The sequence below is a fragment of the Protopterus annectens genome, chromosome 13.part0, assembly GCF_019279795.1.
Source record: "Protopterus annectens isolate FY-2018-M chromosome 13.part0, PAN1.0, whole genome shotgun sequence".
Lineage (NCBI taxonomy): Eukaryota > Metazoa > Chordata > Ceratodontiformes > Protopteridae > Protopterus > Protopterus annectens.
The window spans coordinates 472854456-472872066 of NC_056747.1; the positions used below are offsets into that span (position 1 = coordinate 472854456).

At 40.9% G+C, this 17611-nt stretch overlaps 1 protein-coding gene across 1 annotated transcript in view; it reads left to right on the top strand.

Annotated features, from left to right (window-relative positions):
• Window positions 1–17611, top strand: part of NSUN5 (NOP2/Sun RNA methyltransferase 5) — a 787401-nt gene that overhangs the window by 412787 nt on the left and 357003 nt on the right. The gene's annotated exons all lie outside the window — the stretch shown is intronic.

Genomic DNA, 17611 nt, shown 5'->3' on the forward strand with positions numbered 1-17611 from the left:
GATGCCATTTTCTTCAGTCTTTCTTGACGCGGTGCCCGAAGCAGAAGCAGTTCGCAAGTGTCGGTCGGCCGACACCTGAGATTTTTGAATCGAGTTTCAGTCCGAAGTCTTCAATAAAGCTAAGTACCCCATTGGGGAACCTTTTCTTGCCTCAGTCCGATGTCAGAAAAAGTTAACAATTGCATTTCTTGTGGGAAGCAAATACCTCATAAGGACTTAAATTCTTATTGTATTCCTTGCCTAGGCCCAGACCACGACGTCACAGGTTGTCTGTTTTGTGGTAGGTTTAATAAACGAACTATCAAACGCTGTTTTGACTTCGCACGGCATTACTTTGGTAGGAAATTTAATTATATCATGCCGTCGGAGCAGCCGACGACCGGCATGCATAAAAAAATGCAAGGATAAGGACAGGCAGCCTAGGTACAAGCCAGACTCCGAGGCCTCTGCTGGGCCTGTCACCGGTTCTCCGGTTTTCAGTGAGGCGTCTACGCAGCCCCTGACGACTGCAGAATTGGACCCCCAGACAGCTTGGGATTCTCAAGCAGATTGTACTAGGCCGTCACAGCCATTTTCATTAGGCCCTTCCGACACAGGAGGAGAAGGAGATCCTGGTGCAGTCGAAACACCTTCGGTTGCAGAAGGTGTCTTCAGACCGACTACACTCACCATTAAATTTTATGCTAAGCTTAAAACTCCATTAAAACCTAAAAAGACTGTACATCAGTCTCCAGTTCAAGGCCCCATGTCTAAGAAACAGATGCTTAAGATGGGTAAAGATTTGATTACCCTAATCAGGGAATTCACATCCACCTCCAGATAAAAGACCAAGACATGAGGAGGATTTTGCTTCCTCTGACTGGGTTTCAATTTCCTCAGACTCTTCTGAGGAACAGGATTATGCTTTTCCCTTTTATGAAGACTCTGACGCTGAAAACTCTATTCCCTCGGCATCTCCCCCTGAAGACTACTCCTTTGGGGAAACTTTACATACCATGAGGGAACATTTCCACTGGGAAGGCCAGGACTACTCTGATTCTAAGAAAAGGCTCCGAGAGTTCCTTTTACTACCCCAGCACAGACCACTTGCTATCCCTCCAGACATTAGACATTGTGGATGATGTTTACTTGGAGTCTAGTCTAAATCCAGACTCTCTACCTCCTGCTCCAGCCTAACCAGACAGATACTACAGAGTACCTGACTCGCACAAATTCCTTTATAAAAGCCCTGTGGCTGACCCAGAAACAATTTCCCAGGGTCCCAAAGGGGCTAAAGTTTCTATGGATAAAAATCCTGTGCCCTTTGAAAGGGATTCCAGAGCCCTAGATAGATGGGGAAAGAAGATATACACCTCAGCAACTCTGGCTATGAGAGCATTAAATTGTCAATTTCACATGCTGAAATATCAGCAATTCCTAATGTCTCAGTTAAAACAAAAAATGAGCACACATTCTGAACAGTCTGAATTCAAGGAAATGCAGGATCCATTGCATGCAGCTGAACAGGTGGGCAAACATACTTTACAGTGTGGATTTGATTCATTGGAAGCTTCCTGTAGAGCAGCTGTTACTGGGTCTGTCATACGTAGACATGCTTGGTTAAAAGAACAAATCCTACCTGATCATGTTAAAGCAAAATTATTGGATGCACCTTTACAACAGGATGTATTTGGTGTCAAAGCAGAAGAGGTTTTAAAGAAAATGGAGGATAAGGCAAAGTCTATCAGATGGTCAAGGATTTTTTTACAGGTACAACCCCCTCGTTTCAGCAGAAATTGGCCAACAAAAAACTGGTCCTTTCCAGCTTCTGACAGATCGCAGAGGGGCAAATACAGACGCCCAAGGGGCAGAGGTCAAGTCACAAGGCCCTTACAAACCTCGCCAATGGGGTACTGCTACCCAGAAAGGAGGAGAAGACAGGCCCCAAGCTAGCAGAAGACAAACACAATGACTCAACCCTGAAACTACCAAGCAAATCTCTCTTGGCAGCTCCCTTGGGAGGAAAATTAGCACTTTTTGCAGACAACTGGTACATTATCACAAAAGACAAATGGGTCCTAAACATTGTCTCACAAGGATACAGATTCCACCTTCATGCCTTGCGAAGGATAAAAGGAATGCCAAACCTGCCATCAAATCAATGGGCAGAGGCACAGAAACAAATTACAGCTCTCATGGCCATGAGAGCCATTCAACAGGTACCTACACAGGAGCAAGGACAAGGATTTTACTCAAGACTCTTTCTAGTCCCAAGAAAGGACAAAGCATGGAGACCCATTCTGGATCTTTCAACTCTGGACACCCATCTGCAAGTACCAAAATTCAAGATGCTAACACTAGAGCAGCTTCTTCCCATGCTGGGCAAGAATGCTTGGCTAGTAACGTTGGACCTCAAGGAGGCATACCTGCATGTCCCTATCAGACAAAATTGCAGAAGATACCTCCGCTTCATTGCAGGTTCAGCCCATTATCAATTCTCTGCACTGCCCTTTAGCTTATCTACTGTGCCCAGGGTCTTCACAAAATGCCTGGCACCAGTAATTGCATACTGCAGACAGAGGAATTCAAATATACCCATACCTGGATGACTGTCTTATTCAAGCAGAAAGCAAGGACATTCTTTTAAAGCATCTGGCATTTGTCAAACACCTTCTAAGTTGCCTAGGGTACACAGTAAAGGAAAAGAAATCAAAACTAGTGCCCTCACAAAACATAATATTCCTGGGTGCCAGCTTGAATACAACTGCCCAGATGGCTTATCTCACACCAGACAAGCAACAACAGCTGACTCAATACTTCAAAATAATGGCAACAAAGACCCAACTCCCTGCAAGAAAAATTCTGTAGGCCTTGGGATTCATGGCATCTTGCATACTTCTAATACCATTTGCAAAACTGCATATGAGGAATTTACAGTGGTACCTGAAAAGCGTATGGACTCAGCACAGCCACAGCTTGGAAACAATGATACCACTCATTCCCTGCCTACAACAGGAGTTTCTATGGTGAGCACAGGCATGTCACTTCAACAAGGGTCAGCCTTTCACCTTACCCACAGCCAGGCAAACTATGACAACAGATGCATCGGACTATGCCTGGGGAGCACACATGGCAGGGCAGTGCATTCAGGGCAAATGGACTACAGATCAAGGGCATCTGCATATCAATCAAAAAGAAATGCTAGCAGTACAGAATGCTCTAACAGCTTTCAAGGACCTCTTACACCTAGGGCAACTAATAATAAAGACGGACAATACCGCAGTAAATGTGGTACATAAGCAAGGGGGCACACATTCCTACCCTCTATGCAGGCAAGCAATGACCTTGTGGAACACAGCACTGTCTTACCAAGTTCAACTACAACCACAATTCCTTAAACAAAAAGAAAAATAAGTAAACCAAGCAAAACGAGTTTGAGGATCCTTGTTGGCAGAAACCACGCAAATAAGTCCTTAACGCATTTATTTGAAAAAACCAACAGAGCGTTTTCGCCACGGAACACCGTGGCTTCTTCAGAGGGAATAAAAAACAAACGTTAAAACACTCCATTTAAATCGGGTATACCAGGAAGTGACATCTTCCTGTTTCCTGAAAACGGCAGCAAATCTTTAAAACTTGTAAACAGCTTAAAAAAGTTTTTTAAAACATCTTTGGAAATGCGTACAAAGCACCCAAAATTACCATACTCAAGAATATTACAAATTATAAAAACCTAATACAGTTATCGTACAGATGTTCAATGTACGTTGGCTTAACACTAAAAGCCATTGAAAAGTTATCTTAGATAGACTTTGTCCCACTTGGTCGACAATTTTAGCCTTGCCTTACCCTTTAGTATAGATTAGGGATTTGTTGGTTTCCCACTTATTATACATAAGGGGTCAGTGGTCGTTTTATAATTGGGACATATGTATATATTATGGGCTTTATTTAGGTAATGTCCTAAATATATCTATTAGAGTTCATGTAATGAATTTTGCCTTATAGTCACTTGTATGTTTTGTGGCTATATATAATTTATTTATTTAGGCATAAGTTAGGGTTGGTAGTAACTTGTTTTGTAGTTCTGCATATCTATGTACACCTTGTAGGAGATGTTTTTTCTCCTTGTTTGGCTTTTAGTGTTAAGCCAACGTACATTGAACATTTGTACGATAACTGTATTAGGTTTTTATAATTTGTAATATTCTTGAGTATGGTAATTTTGGGTGCTTTGTACGCATTTCCAAAGATGTTTTAAAAAACTTTTTTAAGCTGTTTACAAGTTTTAAAGATTTGCTGCCGTTTTCAGGAAACAGGAAGATGTCACTTCCTGGTATACCTGATTTAAACTGAGTGTTTTAACGTTTGTTTTTTATTACCTCTGAAGAAGTCACGGTGTTCCGTGGCGAAAACGCTCTGTTGGTTTTTTCAAATAAATGCGTTAAGGACTTATTTGCGTGGTTTCTGCCAACAAGGATCCTCAAACTCGTTTTGCTTGGTTTACTTATTTTTCTTTTTGTTTGCGGTTGTGTTTGTGAGGATTCCTGTTTGTTTCGGCAGTTTCCTAGCAAGGTGGCTTTATGGCGAGCGGCAGTGACGTTGCTGACATGGACTTAGCTGTTTTAATAGCAGGGCTGTCTGCCAGGCTTGACCAGATGAACTCGAGGATGGACGATATGCAGGCTACGTTTCGGGCTTCGAGAGAAGGACTTTCTGGTGGTGTCAGGACGACGGGGCTGAGTCAAGGAAGTCTTGACGACTGGATTCCAGCTGCACAGCCGGAACGACGGAACCTTACGGCTACCAATGTTGCCGGTGTAGGAAATAGCCAAGGAGGTATTTTCCCACTCTCCAGTGTTGGTTCTGTGAACGAAGAAGAGGCGGGACGCCCAGCCTCTTATGCAGTAGCGGTTTCAAATGATCGCTCTAACCCCGTTCAACGGACAGTTACAGCAGGATGGGATAATGCTGAAAATGGAACCGCCGGAACCAGCTCTGGGTTACCGGACCTAGGTGGCTGGCTGTTGGACACTACTAATCTTATGTTTGGCCAACAAGGTATGCTAACTGGTACTGTTGCATCTAATGATAACACATGTTTAGCGGATAAACTTAAAATGTTTGACTCCAAACTGCTTAAACTGAAAAAGTTGCAGTTGGAGTCGGCTTATTTTAAACAGTGTATTATTGAAAACTTGGTACCGAAAGGGTTACGAAACAACTTTACGCCATCAGGTTTAATAACTGACCAGGACTTCTCGGTGGACTTAGAAATACTGTTTCAAAAACAAGGTGTTGAACTGTTAGAACTGATTATTAAGCATTATGCATTGCATATGGACTCTTTAATGAATGAAATTAATAACTTGGACAAAGATATTAAAATCGACCTGGACTTTAACAGATATAGATTCGATTATGGACGGATCTTGTCTAGCATTGACACCCTGCTGATAAAGTTGAAGGGAAACAAAAATAAAAAATTGGTTAGGGATAGGGAAGCTTATTTGAAAAAATGTGCCTATCCTAACTTAAAGGGGCTTAGGGATATCCGTCTAGGTGGTACTGGTGATAACCAGACGATAGAAGTAGAAGAAGACATGACTAGGTTGGATGACATAATAGAAGAAGATAATAATGAAGGACATGTTAACCCAGGACCTAGGAGAAGTAATAGAATTAAGGGGTTTGCCAGGGATAAAGGGGGACCTGGTAACTTTCAACACGGACCGAATATCAACAATAAACCAAGTAACCAGAATACAGGTAACAACAATAATTTTTTAGGGCAACGCAGCAGGAAGCCTTATGCGAACAGGAGAAGGAATTAGATGTAATTTTGGTTTCTAATAGGCCAAATAGAGTTGGTCCATCCCCTCCTTTACTGTTGCACACTGACCCACCTGATTTAACCTTAGAAACAGGCTACCCTGCCATTCTTACTGATAAGAATGGCGACTTTAAGATTTGTAATTTTTCTGACATTATTCTAGATGATCAGCTGGTTGAATTACTAGCCTTTGGTAATACCTTTGTTCCGAGTAGGAATGGGAGTATTGCTAAGGAAATCATAGAACTCAAGTGCTTTGTGAGGAAAATGAATCCTAAATTGATGTTCAATCAATCAACCGACAATGAGAACTTAAATGAAGAAGGAAGAATTGCTAGTATATGTACCTTGAAATTAGCTAGCGTGTTTAATCCTCCATTACATTCAACTTTACAACTGTTTGAGAACATTTGTGAAATGGACTTCAGATTTCTAGCTAATAACATTAATGATAGAAGTAGTTTTAAACACTCTAATATCACTAAAGAACAGATGCTATTACTAGATGAGATAAGTCGGTTGCCTGTACGGGTATTAAAACCTGATAAGGGTGGTGGGTTAGTGATATTTCACAATACAACATACAATGAGAAGATGACCTTGTTACTTGAGAGTGATGCTTATACAAAATCTTCAAAGAATGAAGTCAATGGTAGCACCCAGAGAATTAGGGGATATTTTAGGGACCTGTTCCTGACGGGAAAAATTGATATGAACTTGTACAACTATATTGATATCAATTGTTCAAAAATACCCGTCATGTTCGGAATCCCTAAAATTCATAAGAGCATTAACAATCCCCCTATGAGGGCGCTGATTGACGGTAGGTCGTCCATCACCTATCCTTGTTCGAAGCTTATTACACATATACTGGACAAATATATCAAAGGGATTCCTAGTATATGTAAGGATTCGTGGACGTTCCTTGATAGCATTAACTGTATCCCTTATAATAGTGGCAATAATTTTTTAACCATAGATGTCACAGACCTATACACTTCTATACCGCACCAAGAAGCGGTGGAGTGGATTGGGACTATGCTTCAGGGTTTTGGGGCTTCCAAATTGGAAGTTGATCTGGCCACAGAGTTACTGGAAATTGTTTTGACCAGTAACTATTTTACCTTTAATGGTGATTTTTTTCTACAGAAACGGGGTGTGGCGATGGGCTCCCCTTGTGGGGCTGGAGTAGCAAATTATGTTATGGGATACTGGGAGGCTAATATCTTACAGAGGGTCCCTGGCCTTATGGAACCTGTTACATTTTACACCCGGTTCCTGGACGATATGTTCTTGTTGTTCAGGGGCTCGGAAGTAGAAGCTGCAGCTTTTGTGGAAACTATCAACTCAACAACTGAGTTTTTGAAATTCACATTTAAATTTTCAACTAGTGAGATAGACTACCTCGATGTTAAACTAGTGAAGGACACCATTGATCAGGCATTGACGTCAACTGTATATAGGAAATCCACATACTGCAACTCATTCCTGCACTTCACCAGCTTCCATCCGTATAAACAGAAAAGGTCCATCGTGAAAGGACAGCTGGTGAGGGCAGGAAGAATGTGCAGTACGTTGGTGGACTTTACTAAGGAATGTTCCTTACTAAGAGAGATGTTTATTAATCGAGGTTATCCAGATAAAATGCTACTAGAACTTATAGGGGAAGTTGCTCTTAAAAGGAATAATGGTTTTTATAAACCTTTATTATTTCAGCAAAATGTTGTACATATCGACCCCAGTACCAACATAGGTTCAGAAGTGTTTCCTCTTACGAAGGAAGTGAGTCTTACAAGAACATCTAGAGGTGTAGAATGTGATTTTTCCTTGAGTTTTATTACTACTTTTAGTAATAATTCTAAGGGTATTTTGGACATTATACGAAAGAATTGGCATCTTATTTCTTCCAATGCACTGCTGGTTGAAAAACTAGGTAGTGAGCCCAGATTTATCTTTAGAAGATCAAATAACCTCAAGGAACTATTACAAAGGGATGTACCTCAAGGCACATTTCATAAAAGGAGAGGTATGTTTAGATGTGGGTTCTGCAAGTTTTGTAACAATGTCCGTATTGGTGAGACATTTCAGGTCAGGGACAAAAAGTATGACATCAGGTTTACTCTTAACTGTGAGAGTAAATCTATCATTTACATTGCTATGTGTAATTGTTGCCAAGGGTTCTACATTGGGAAAACGGACAGGCGAGTCCGGGACAGAATGTATGAACATTTGTATGCAATCAGGAGCAGTAAAGATGATAACGCATTAGCAAAGCACATAGCCTTGAACCCAGGTCATAGCTTCCAATTCATGGCCATCGACCACGTACCATTAAAGGTTAGGGGTGGCCCCATTTCACTAATTTTGGAAAATCGGGAGCTGGAATGGCAGTTACGTTTAGATGCATTTAGTTACCCCGGGCTGAATAGTAACTGCAATATAGCCCCTGTCCTAAAATTGAAAAGTTATCTTAGATAGACTTTGTCCCACTTGGTCGACAATTTTAGCCTTGCCTTACCCTTTAGTATAGATTAGGGATTTGTTGGTTTCCCAATTATTATACATAAGGGGTCAGTGGTCGTTTTATAATTGGGACATATGTATATATTATGGGCTTTATTTAGGTAATGTCCTAAATATATCTATTAGAGTTCATGTAATGAATTTTGCCTTATAGTCACTTGTATGTTTTGTGGCTATATATAATTTATTTATTTAGGCATAAGTTAGGGTTGGTAGTAACTTGTTTTGTAGTTCTGCATATCTATGTACACCTTGTAGGAGATGTTTTTTCTCCTTGTTTGGCTTTTAGTGTTAAGCCAACGTACATTGAACATCTGTACGATAACTGTATTAGGTTTTTATAATTTGTAATATTCTTGAGTATGGTAATTTTGGGTGCTTTGTACGCATTTCCAAAGATGTTTTAAAAAACTTTTTTAAGCTGTTTACAAGTTTTAAAGATTTGCTGCCGTTTTCAGGAAACAGGAAGACAACCACAATTCCTGCCAGGAAAGAAAAACACATTGGCAGATGACCTAAGCAGAAACATCACGGATCCCCACGAGTGGAAACTAGAACCACAAGTATTTGCAATGATAACTCAAAAATGGGGATGCCCAGACATAGATCTGTTTGTCAACCCCCAAAACTACCAACTTCAAAAATTTTGCACAAGGACATTCCACCCGCAAGCTTGGAAAGTGGACGCCCTCTCATTCAGTTGGAAAACATTAACAGTGTATGCCTTTCCTCCACTGCCTCTTCTAGCAAAGGTACTGCTGAAAGCCAGATTAGAGAGGCCACAAATGATACTCATTACACCAGACTGGCCACGCCAGCAGTGGTATCCAATTCTAAGGAACATGGCACACGGCCCACCATGGATTTTACCACAAATTCCTCACCTGCTCACCCAGCGAGACAATCAGATTCTAAACAGCCAGCTCAAGACTTTAAACCTGGCTGCATGGCAAATTACTTAAACAACCAGCCAACACCTCTATCCAAAGCTGTTATGGATGTCATTCTGGAGGCCAGGAGGCCCAGCACCAGGAAAGCCTATTCAGAAAAATGGAAAAGATTTTGTGACTGGAACCAGGCTAAAGGCCAAAATCCCCTTGATCCAAACATTTCTCAGATTCTACAATATTTAACTGAGATGTTGCACAAAGGACTTTCCTTTTCATCTATTAAGATCCACGCCTCAGCAATTTCAGCTCATTACAACACTGATCCTCCCTTTATTTTCACATCCACTCCTACCACAGTACCTCAGAGGGGCTAAGAACATAAGACCGCCCAGGAGAGCACCAACACCTACTTGGGATCTCAACTTTGTTCTGGAAAAGCTTACACTGCTGCCCTTTGAACCAGCTTTTTCTGCTGATTTAAACTTTCTTTCATGGAAGACTGCCCTGTTGCTAGCAATAACTTCAGCTAGAAGAGCTCAGAGCTACAGGCACTAATGGCAGTGGAGCCTTTCCTTATTTTTTCATCAAGACTGAGTCTCTCTATGAACTAATCCTTCCTTTATGCCAAAGGTGGTATCCAGTGTGGCCCTAAACCAAACCATTCATTTGCCCACCTTTTTCCCCAAAACCCCATAACAAAGGAGAAAGACTCCTGCACTCTTTGGACATTCACAGGCAATTACGTTACTACTTGGATAAAACTAAGGCTTTCAGAAAATCTGACCAGCTCTTTGTAGCCTATGCTACAGGATCACAAGGAAAAGCTATCTCAAAACAGACCAAATGGATAGGACATTGCATACGTTTCTGCTACACGTATCATGGGAAACCGGTACCTGCTAACATTAGGTCCCACTCCACCAGGGCTGCAGCTACATCAACAGCCTTTCTCAGGGGGGTGCCAACCAAGGATATTCTGGAAGCTGCAACTTGGAGTTCAGTGCACACCTTCAAACACGATCACTTACCTCTATATTCTAAGACTAGAGCTGGTTTTGCCACTGCAGTTTTGCAGGGCCTACTAGCTTCTTCTAACCCTGTCTAACTCCACCACCCATCCTTAGCTTTGGGATTCAACCCAAGTGTGATGACTGCAGCAGGGTAACACGATGAACATCGTACAGTTTTGTACCTACCGTAAATGTAGATGTTCGAGTGTTCACCCTGCTGCAGTCCAGGTTACCCTCCCTCCATCCCCTCTGAACTAGCTGGACTTCTCTATACCTTTCTATCCTACACAACCTCTGTGGTGTATTTGCTTGTGCCTGAAGGTATTGTTTTATTTTTATATGTACATTTTTTATAGCAATAAATATATTGCCTACCTATTGGGGGCACCTGACATCTGGGACAAGAAAAACTGAAGAAAATGGCATCAGATGCCTCCTATATACCCCTGGCGCACTGACGTGAGGGAAGAAGTGACAGCAACTGACGCCGGACCAAGACTTTGGAATTCGGGCCGACTGCGGGACCGCCTGACGGCAGGATAACCCAAGTGTGATGACTGCAGCTAACATCTACGTTTATGGTAGGTACAAAACTGTACTTTACAGTTCTTTTTATCTCTGTAAACAATATTCACTACTTCAAGTACAGTTGGTTTAGACTTTGATATTCATTTTCTAATAACTGATTTTTTGGCAGCCACCAGAATTGAGCTTAGTAAGGCCTTATTGTGTCTAAGCAATTTAGATCCTGCGTCCCAGCTCAAAAAATAATTTCCTTGGTTATACCCATTTTCTCACCCAATATTTCTGACAGATTACAATGTAGGGAATTTTTTACAAGTTTGCTAACTCATTACATTTCCAAAACATATGTTCCTAGTTACTGCTTTCTTCTACATCACAGCTCCAACATTTGCCATCTATCTAAGGAAAAAATCTTTTGAGACTGCTTGAGGTATAGAAATACCTATGCAAACATTTCTAAGCAAAAATCCTAAATCTTGTAGATTTTTTTCATATTTGGGAGACATTCTTATGTCCTCCCATTGTTTCCTTCCTTACAATGTAGGGAATTTTTTACAAGTTTGCTAACTCATTACATTTCCAAAACATATGTTCCTAGTTACTGCTTTCTTCTACATCACAGCTCCAACATTTGCCATCTATCTAAGGAAAAAATCTTTGAAGACTGCTTGAGGTATAGAAATACCTATGCAAACATTTCTAAGCAAAAATCCTAAATCTTGTAGATTTTTTTCATATTTGGGAGACATTCTTATGTCCTCCCATTGTTTCCTTCTGAATTGCTTATTCAGTCTCTTTTTCCCAATCTTTTCTAACCTTCTCTGATTCCTTCAGTTGTTGTGCAATTTTTTATATATCCTATTATCTCTCTTTTTTAACAGCAGCTTCTGTTATAGATTGAACTAAAATCTCTACAAGAGCAGGTCTTTCACTTAAGATTCTCCTATCTCATTCTCTCTTCCTTTACTCTATCAGTCACTAATAGGGAATGCAGCCGAAAGAAACCAACAATATAATAGATGAAAGTGGTAACTTGTTGTCATAATGACTACACTAAACATATTATTTTGGAACATGAATGGCCTCACATGAAGACTATTGAATTTTATTAAGAAATGCAGAGTACAAATAGAAGTGTTGCAGGAGACACTTTTGGAAAGAACTGATCATGCAAATTTGATAAAGGATTTCAGGATGGATATTTAGCAGAATATAAGGAACAAAGGAAAAGAGGAGTACTTGTATTAATTGCTAGAGGAGCTCCAGCGGGGGGGGGGGGGGGGCTGGAGAGCGCTGCCAGAGATGGCAGGGTGTTAGGAATGGATAATTGGAGAGGGAAGGGCAGTAGAGTTGGAGGAGGCCTGGGAAACATTTGGACTGCAGGCTGGGAATTGCTTTCCCTTTCAGGAACTGATAGCAGAGTACAGGCTGAGGGAGAGGGTTGGGGGGACCTACACTGGTGTAATTTTTAATTGGGTCTAAAACAGAGGCTGCTGTTGAAGTGAGGTTGATAAGTGGGACATATAGGGAATGGCACAATGGCTGTGGGAGTCAGTTGGAGGGGGTCTGAGGTGACTAGGAAGTGAGACTGGAAGGGCGGTTCATAGGGAAGCAGTGGGATGATGTGTGTGGCTCCCAGGTATGCGGCAAAGTCTGGAGGGTTTGTTTTTTGTTTGCCTGGAGAAACTTGTATGGGTGCTTTTCTGTCCCAAGCAGACTCCAGGGAGTTCTTGCATGTATTATTTTTTTTCTCCTCAAAAGAAAAAAGAAAAAAAATTAGCCTTGTCTTGTTACTACTTTGGTGTCTGTTGTAAAGGAATTTTTCAGATCTGGAAACACCCAAACTCTATAGACTTTCAGCTCCTAAAAGGCAGATGTCCTTGATAACATCATGCATGACTGGAGTGTCATGCCCTGCAAGCATCAAGGGTCCAGACTCCTCTGCGATTTTTGTCTCATCATGGATTGAGTGCACAGTGCCATTGCTACCACTTAGAGTCCAGTGTTGTGGAACAGATTGGGCAAGAGGGCTTTTCCCTTCCGGAGAGTTAGGATTTAAGACCCTGAATTATTTTTCTTCCCCATCCTTGGTTCTTATGTTGCGTTTTAGAGCACAGTGGAGAAACTGATGGAGCATTCTAATTTTAGGTAGTGAAATCTCTGGAGAAAATCATTACGACAGCTTTTCCATTGAATGTATGGCCTGCTGTAGTTTTGACTGCAGCAACAGTATGACGAGGATAGCAACACTGGGAACTTGTCTATTCCAGATGGCATGGCTCAGCCTGTCGTTCATCCTTCATGAAAAAAACTGTCATTATGTTCTAGAGTCTTTTCCTAAAGGAGGTTATATTTGGGCATTCTTTACATATTGAATAAGTGCAGATAAAGCATTGATGACTGTAGCGGAAGACCTTTAATTCCAATAGTTACTTCCCAACATCAGAGAAAGGGCACACAATTGTCACAATCCTTCTTCCTCTGGGGACCACCTGATAAATCTGTAATTCGGCAGATTTTGCAGTATGTAGTTGTCCTGATCACATTTCAAGACTGCCAATGGAAAGCCAGTTTCTCTGAATTTGACCCATCTTGGAGAACCATTACTGAGGTCAAATGGGTTTTCATTGAGTTTTCACGATGCCACTTCTTGGAACTCCACATCTTTCACTGTGGAAAGCTTCCTTAAAAAGTTTGTTTGGTCTTCCCCAGAACTTGTAGAACAGTTCCAGACTCTCTTCCTTGTAGTGGTTGTAGAGCTAAACACCTCCCCTCCTTTGGATGGAGAAAGTTTTCCTATTTTTTCGATTTTCCATGGAAGCCGGGCTGGGATTTCATCCACTTTTGTCTCTTATCAGCTTTGGCAGGCATATATAATATGCACAGTTCTTGGTGATGACTTTCAATGAAGTCATGCCCTTGCTTTAACAAACAATCTAGATTGTGTCACTGGGCATGGTAGATACCTATTGGATTCCATCATTGTCTGGTAACCCCACAGAATATTACTGCACTACACTTTGGGTTAGTGCCATCAGTGCTAGGTGCTGCCATCTAGCCTACTATCTGCTTTAGAGTTTTCACCAACATTTTATCCATTGTGGCAAAACATTGCAAGAAAAGGGTTGTGATCTAATAAGTTAGGTGACTGTAATCTGATGATTTTGTAGAGAGATGTGATTGCAGGTCTTATGTTTGGGACATACCCCAAGTGTGTTCCCTGGGTATTGCTGTAAATTGGGAGAAGTCCTTCTTGGTTCCAGTACAAAGTAACTTCTCCATTAGAGTAGACTTGGCAGACATCATTTCAGATGTTTCCTGAGTATGACAGCAGAAGCGCTGAAAGCTCTTGCCTTGTCTGCATCTCCTTAGCCTGATGTCAGACACCAACTTTTCAAATAATTTGGTTCATCTCCAGATAAAGGTGCTGTAATGGATATTGATTTGTCCGTTGCTAGAGTTTCCCTGCTGTTATGGAAATGTTCCTCATATCCAACCCCAGTTGCCAGTTCCATAAATGGCAGACTATTCCCACTAAATCTCAGAGGAAGGTTTACTTTTTTGACATCAGACCCATTGTACGTTCTGATAATTAATGCTTTACTGGTGATTCGGGGAGCTTATTTAGGGTCTTCGGTGATTAAGGGCAAGTAGAGCTCCTAGTAGCAGGGTTTGCATTTAAACCTTTCTTGAGGAGAGGGCAGTGCATCTCAGGAAGTTAAAATTAGACCCTTTCTAAGTTCAGACAGACAGGGCTTGTTGTGATAAGTACACAAAACAATTTATGTGAACTGTAGGTGTGACCGAGGGGCCACTGAATGCAGCATTAATCTCACTTTTTTTTTATACCCCATAGAGGTGGTTATTGTAGTGGTTTCTCTGTCCTGGAGTTTAGAATCAGGTAGAGGGTGTGTTATGTAAAGGTGGTGGTCTAAGCATGTGGTGCCCCAGAAATGTATCTTTTTTTCTTTTTATAAACCAACAAATTCCAAGACCCGCGGTGGTGGTGCTGCGGTAGCGTTGTCACCCCACAGTAAGATGCTGTCTGGTTCGATTCTCAGCTAGAGCGTCTTCTGCATGGAGACATGCGTGAATGGGCATACCTTCGTTGAAGGTTGTGCGTCAGGGCTGGTAACTCGGCACGTAAAAATCAACTACCAATCATTAGCGGACCGGAGTTCCGCTGTGGCGACCCCTAACTGGGAAAAGCCGAAAGACACAAGAATAATCCAACAAATTCCACTGTAGAAGTCCAATAAAGGGTACGAGTTGGAGGAATAAAGGTTTATTGTCATTTCTCATTTTGAGTTGTGGACTGTCATCTCTCATTTTGAGTTGTGTTTTCTTTTTATAAACCCTTATCATTAAATCACTTTGTAAACAGTGACGCAAGTACACGTCCATTAATGGAACAGAAAACAAACCATAGTAATTTTTTATGCAGTATACATAAATGTTTTGGTTTTAACGCTTATCATTCTAACATTGCTCAGTTCCTGTCTTCCCTTTAACCTCAACACTGTTTCTGAACAGTATTCTGCATGTATTGTTCCCACAAATTCCATTTATTTCTATGTAATTTGCTCCTTCACTTTTCTAAAGCCCCACCTCTGGTTCTTTTATCTCCTTTACAATATTCATTCTTTCAGTTACAGTTGCTTTAGATTTTGATTACCATTTTCTAATGTATATATATTTTTTTGCAGCCAATGCCATTAAAAGTGGTAAGGCCTTACTCTGTTTAGGCAATTCAGGTCCTATGTTCCAACTCAAAATTATCAGAAACATTTCCTTAGTTTAAAATGATTTGCTCTCCCAAAATTTTTGACAAAGTACTCTTTAAAGAGTTTTCAGAATCTGTCAACTCAAAATATGTTCTAAGCTAAGAGAATATCAAAAGTAATTCCAACATTGATAGATATGGATCAGTGCGGTTTTGTAGAGGTTAGGCAAACATTTGACAATATTAACAGAACATTGATCTAGAGGGAAGCAGAATGTTAGAAATTACCACATTGTTGGTGGTCTTGATGCAGCGAAAGCATTTGCCAGAGTAAGCTGGGACTTTGTGACCAGAGCAATGGAAGCATTTCCATTTCTTGGAAAAATATAAGGTTGATTAGAAGGATATATGAGGGATTGGAGGTGAAAATTAAAGTGGGTGGGGGTCCTCTCTGATAATTTCTGTTTGAGCAGAGGAACCAGGCAGAGGTGTGTCCTCTTTCCCTTTATTTGCATTATATGTAGAACCATTGCCAAAGAAAATGAGGGACTCAGAAATGCAAGGATATAATTGATATGGTAGTCAAGAAAAGCTGCCTCTATTTGCAGATGATATTATTTTATACTTGACAAAAACAGGAGGAGACATTAGTGTTATGGAACATTTTGAGGCTGCTTCAAATCTTTTCAGGATACAAAATTAATGCTAAACAAAGGGAATAGCAGTAATTTATGTACCCACATTAATTGGTTCAGCAATATCCATATTTGTGGAGACATGATAAAATGAAGTATTTGAGTATGGATTAAAAATGATTCTAGTGTGGCAGCTAAGGATATGTGGGAAGAGACTAAAAAGATAATGCAAAAACTGAGAATATAGAAGCTTTGTTGTATGGATAACGAATAGTAAGATAAAAGCAATTAAAATGTTTTAGTCCATTAGTCTTGTATGCAGGTCAGGCATATTTTTATCATTCAGAGAAGAAGTTGTGGATAGTAATTAATAAAGAGCTGAAGGACTTTATCTGGGAGGGGAAGATGGCAAGAATCAAGTAGGATGAGCTGATTCTTCCAGTAGAACAGGATGGATTGAGATGACCTGATTTGAAGGGGTATTTCAGAGCTACAGTTAAGGCTCCTATACGTAGCAAAAGCAGAAAACTATAATTCAAAGTGGAAAAGGATGATGATGAAATGGGGGGGGGGGCTCAAGAAACAAGAAGAGACTGGGATTTTGGGTAGTGTTGTCTCCTCACAGCAAGAGGTTCTCCGGTTCAGTTCTTGGCTGGGGGGGTGTCTTCTGTGCAGAGTCTGCATGACCTGCGTGGGTTTTCTCCAGGTGCTTTGGTTTCCTCCCACATTCCAAACACATCCGTCTGGAACATTTCTCCCCGGACCTCCCCTGAAAATGGGCTCTGTCCTAGTCAGACTTTCCCGGTAAACAAATGACAGATATATTTTGGATGCAGGCCTTTAAGGAGAAAAACAGTAATCCTACAGAATTTTATATCTGTAAAGTAGCAGAAAGTATCCTAAGAATTAAGCTAACATGGGAATGGAGAAAAGAGATTCTCCCAATTGGGATGACTGCAATTAGGGGTCTAGACAATAGGCAAGGGGGGGGGGGCTGGAATTTGTTTGAGAAAACGGGCAAAGGAACCAAAGTATTGGGAACAAATAACTAGTGAGGGAAAGATGATAGACTATGAAGATGCCAATAACTTATTTTGGACTGCAGGTTTGAGATTGCCTTCCCTATCAAGGATTGATAGAGTATAGGCGAAGAGAAAGAAATTGGGGGAGGGTGGTCCTAAACGAAAGACCAGTACTGGTAGAGTTTTTAATAGAATCTAGAAGAGATGCTGCCATTAAAAAGGAATAATTAGTAAAGCATATGAACTGTTACATGAGAACTATAAGAATCCATCAGAGGAGGTTATAAAGGATTGGGAAAAGAGACTGGTAAGCAATTCACAAAGAAGTAATAGGAGGATATAAATATGCCTCCCAAATACGCAACAAAATCTAGAAGGTTTTTGATTTTTGCCTGGAAGATATTTTTATACCCCAAGAAGACTCCACAGAATTTTTCCTCGGGTAGACAGCAAATGTTGGAGGTGTGACGT